The following is a 5,481-nucleotide window of genomic DNA, read 5'->3' on the forward strand; positions in this document are numbered from 1 at the left end:
ACCTAAGAGAGTGAAAAAACTAGATCTAAAACTACTGAATGAATGTCTCTCTTGTTTCTGCATATTCTCTGGCTCTAGTCTACTGTTCTGGGCCGAAAACTGGGCCGAAGTAAGGTCCAAAATCGCCCCCATCGAATTCTGCAGATTATGCAAATCGCACATGTCACGCGATCGCGTCGTCCATGCGGGCGCGTCGCTTGCGCTTTTTCCTCTCCACGCGTTCGCGTCGTCCACGCTACCGCGTCGCTTGCGATTTGCGCTCCTTCACATGGTCGCGTGAGCCATGCGACCGCGTCACTTCTCGCTGGTTATCTCCTCAAATTCTTGTGTTCCTTCCATTTTTGCTAGCTTCCTCTCCAATCTCCATCTCATTCATGCCCTATAAGGCCTGAAACACTTGACACACCTATCACGGCATCGAATGGAATAAAGGAGAATTAAAAGTAAATAATTAAAGTCTCTAGGAAGCAATTTTCAAACATGTACTGAATTTAGGAAGGAAATCTAAATGCATGCTAAATTGATGAATAAGTGGGCAAGGATCATGACAAAACCACACAATTAAACACAATATAAACCATAAAATAGTGGTTTATCAATAGCTCTACTGGAGGATCTCTTCATCTGAAGAAGACGCCTGCAGAAGCTCAAGAACTCATTGAAATGGTTGCAAATAGCCAATTCATGTACACTTCTGAAAGGAATCCTGTGAATAATGGGATAACTCAGAAGAAAGGAGTTCTTGAGATTGATACTCTGAATGCCATATTGGCTCAGAATAAAATATTGACTCAACAAGTCAATATGATTTCTCAGAGTCTGTCTGGAATGCAAGCTGCAACAGGCAGTACTAAGGAAGCTTCCTCTAAAGAAGAAGCTTATGATCCTGAGAACCCAGCAATGGAAGAGGTAAATTACATGGGAGAACCCTATGGAAACACCTATAATCCTTCATGGAAAAATCATACAAATCTCTCATGGAAGGATCAACAGAGACCTCAACAAGGTTTCAACAACAACAATGGTGGAAGAAACAGGTTTAATAGCAAGCCTTTTCCATCATCTTCTCAGCAACAGACAGAGAATTCTAAGCAAAACCCCTCTGACTTAACAACCATTATCTCTGATCTAATCAAAACCACTCAAAGTTTTATGACTGAAACAAGGTCCTCCATTAGAAATTTGGAGGCACAATTGTGTCAGCTGAGTAAGAAAATTACTGAACTCCCTCCTAGCACTCTCCCAAGCAATACAGAAGAAAATCCAAAAAGAGAGTGCAAGGCCATAACCACATCTCACATGGCCGAACATGGAGAGGAGGAAGAGGCAGTGATTCCCACTGAGGAAGACCTCAATGGATGCCCACTGACCTCCATGGAGTTCCCTAATGAGGAACTATGGGAATCTGAGGCTCATTCTGAGACCATAGAGATTCCATTGAATTTACTTCTGCCATTCATAAGCTCTGATGAGTATTCTTCCTCTGAAGAGGATGAAGATGTCACTGAAGAGCAAGTTGCTAAGTACCTTGGAGCAATCATGAAGCTAAATACCAAGTTATTTGGTAATGAGACTTGGGAGAATGAACCCCCACTGCTCATCAAAGAACTGGATGACTTGACTAGGCAGAGATTACCTCAAAAGAGACAGGACCCTGGAAAGTTCTCAATCCCNATTCAAAGAAACAGGCTTATGGACTTGTAGAGGATGTCTTGGTAAAGGTTGAAGACCATTACATCCCTACTGATTTCATAACCCTAGAGACTGGGAAGTGTATGGATGAATCCATCATCCTTGGCAGACCCTTCCTAGCCACAGCAAAAGCTGTGATTGATGTTGACAGAGGAGAATTGATCATTCAAGTGAATGAAGACTCCCTTGTGTTTAAAGCTCAAGGATATCCCTCTGTCACCATGGAGAGGAAGCATGAAGAGCTTCTCTCAATTCAGAGTCAAACAGAGCCCCCACAGTCAAACTCTAAGTTTGGTGTTGGGAGGCCACAACCAAACTTTAAGTTTGGTGTTGAACCCCCACACTCAAACTCTAAGTTTGGTGTTGGGAGGTTCCAACATTGCTCTGAACATCTGTGAGGCTTCATGAGAGCCCACTGTCAAGCTATTGACATTAAAGAAGCGCTTGTTAGAAGGCAACCCAATCTTTAATTATCTATATTAAATTTCTATTTTCTTTTGTTATTTTATGTTTTCTATAGGTTGATGATCATGTGAAGTCACAAAAACAATTGAAAAAGCAAAAACAAAGTGAAAAACAGAATGAAAAATAGAACACCCTGGAGGAGATAGTTACTAGCGTTTAAACGCCAGTAAAGGCAGCAGAATGGGCGTTAAACACCCAGTCTGGCACCATTCTGGGTGTTTAACGCCAGAAAAGGGCACCAGACTGGTGTTTAACGCAAGAAATGGGCAGCAGCCTGGCGTTTAACGCCAGGATTGGCAGAAAGGGGCGTTTTGCACGCCACTTGGTGCAGGGATGAGATATCCTTGATACCTTAGGATCTGTGGACCCCACAGGATCCCCACCTACCCCACCACTCTCTCTCTTCTTTACCCATTCACCAATCATCTCAATACCTCTTCCCAAAAAATCCCTCACCTATCAAATCCCACCATTCTCTTCACCACTCACATCCATCCTTCATAAACCCCACCTACCTCACCATTCAAATTCAAACGACTTTTCCTCCCAAACCCACCCTCTATAGCCGAACCATACACACCCCTCTCACCCCTATATAAACCCATCTTCACTCCTTCATTTTCACACAACCTAAACACCACTTCTCTCCCTTGGCCGAAACACAAAGCCCACTCCATCTCCTCTATTTCTTCTTCTTCTACTCTCTTCTTTCTTCTTTTGCTCGAGGACGAGCAACCTTCTAAGTTTGGTGTGGTAAAAGCTAAAGCTTTTTTCTTTCCATAACCATTTATGGCACCAAAGGCCGGAGAAACCTCTAGAAAGAGGAAAGGGAAGGCAAAAGCTTCCACCTCCGAGTCATGGGTGATGGAGAGATTTCTCTCAAGGGTATATCAAGACCACTTCTATGAAGTTGTGGCCAAGAAGAAGGTGATCCCCGAGGTCCCTTTTAAGCTAAAAAAGAATGAGTATCCAGAGATCCGACATGAGATCCAAAGAAGAGGTTGGGAAGTTCTCACCAACCCCATTCAACAAGTCGGAATCTTAATGGTTCAAGAGTTCTATGCCAATGCATGGATCACCAAGAACCATGATCAAAGGGTGAACCCGGACCCCAAGAATTGGCTTACAATGGTCCGAGGGAAATACTTGGATTTTAGTCCGGAAAATGTAAGGTTGGCATTTGATGAGCGGATATTTTATACGCTTTTTGGGGATAATTTCATATAGTTTAGAGTATGTTTTAGTTAGTTTTTAGTCTATTTCTAGTAGTTTTTAGGAAAAATTCATATTTCTGGACTTTACTATGAGTTGTGTGTTTTTCTATAATTTCAGGTATTTTTCTGGCTGAAATTGAAGGAGCTGAGCAAAAATCTGATTCAGGCTGAAAAAGGACTGCTAATGCTGTTGGATTCTGACCTCCCTGCACTCAAATTGGATTTTCTGGAGCTACAGAACTCGAAATGGCATGCTTCCAATTGCATTGGAAAGTAGACATCCAGGTCTTTCCAGAAATATATAATAGTCCATACTTTGCACAAGGATAGACGACGTAAACTGGCGTTCAACGCCAGTTCTCTGCCCAATTCTGGCGTCCAGCGCAAGAAAAGGATCAAAAACTGGAGTTGAACGCCCAAACTGGCATAAAAACTGGCGTTCAACTCCACAAATGGCCTCTGCACGTGACTCACTCAAATCTCAGCCCCAACACACACCAAGTGGGCCCCAGAAGTGGACCTCTGCACCATCCATCATAGTCCACTCATATTTTGTAACCCTAGGCTACTAGTTTAGTATTTAAACAACTTTTAGAGACTTATTTTGTATCTCATGACATTTCAGATCTAAACTTTGTATTCTCTGACGGCATGAGTCTCTAAACCCCATTGTTGGGGGTGAGGAGCTCTGCTGTGTCTCGATGAATTAATGCAAGTATTTCTGTTTTCCATTCAAACACGCTTGTTCCTATCTAAGATGTTCATTCGCGCTTAACTGTGATGGAGGTGACGAGCTGTGACACTCATCACCTTCCTCAAATCATGAAAGTGTGCCTGACAACCACCTCCGTTCTATATACGATTGAATGAGTATCTCTTAGATTCCTTAATCAGAATCTCCGTGGTATAATTTTTTCTATTAAATTTTGTGCCAAACTTAAAGTTTGGTGTTTTCTTGTTGATTTCCCTTTGGTTTTCGAAAATTTTGGTTTGGTTTTCTAAAAAAATTTTAAGTTTGGTGTTCTTTCTTCATGTTCTTGTGTTCTTGTGAGTCTTCAAAGTGTTCTTGAGTTTTCCTTGTGTCTTGATCTTAAAATTTTTAAGTTTGGTGTTCCTTGGTGTTTTCCTTCCAAATTTTTCGAAAACAAGGAGCATTAGATCTAAAAATTTTAAATCTTGTACTATCTTATTGTTTTTCTCTCTCCTCACTAAATTCAAAAAAAAAATATCTTTTCAAAATATCTCTTCTAACTTCCTAACTTCTTATCTTTTCAAAATTTGTTTCAACTAACTAACTAACTTTTTGTTTGTTTCTTAACTTTTTCAAAACTACCTAACTAACTCTCCCTCTCTCTAAATTTCGAAAATATCTTCCCTCTTTTTCAAAAATTTCTTTTTTTTTTAACTAATTAATTTTTATTTTCTTTTACGAAAAAAAAAATTTATTTAACTTCAAAATTCAAATTCTTTTTAGTTATTTTATTTTATTTAAGTATTTACTTCTTATAAAATAAAATAAATAAAAAGGTAAATCAGTCCAAGTTATATCCATAGATCCATCATGGACATAATTGGAAATGAACAGTCCAGGAGGACTCTGGGGTCATATTCTAACCCCTCTACTGCTTCATATGGGAGTAGCATCTGCATACCCTCCATTGGAGTCAGTAGCTTTGAGTTGAATCCTCAGCTCATTATCATGGTGCAGCAAAGTTGCCAGTATTCCGGTCTTCCACAGGAAGAACCTACAGAGTTTCTGGCACAATTTTTACAAATTGCTGACACAGTACATGATAAGGAAATAGATCAGGATGTCTACAGACTATTACTGTTTCCATTTGCTGTAAAAGATCAAGCCAAGAGGTGGTTAAATAACCAACCTAAGGCCAGCATAAGAACATGGAAACAGCTGACAGAAAAATTCCTGAATCAATACTTCCCTCCAAAAAGGATGACAAAGCTAAGGCTGGACATCCAAGGCTTTATTATGGTAAGGCATGCCACTTGCCCGTGGAACTGGAACATAAGGCCTACTGGGCAACCAGATTCCTAAACTTAGATGCCAAATCAGCAGGAGAAAAACGATTGCTCCAGCTAAATGAGCTAGAGG

The sequence above is a fragment of the Arachis ipaensis genome, chromosome B10 (assembly GCF_000816755.2).
Source record: "Arachis ipaensis cultivar K30076 chromosome B10, Araip1.1, whole genome shotgun sequence".
NCBI classification, from domain to species: domain Eukaryota; kingdom Viridiplantae; phylum Streptophyta; class Magnoliopsida; order Fabales; family Fabaceae; genus Arachis; species Arachis ipaensis.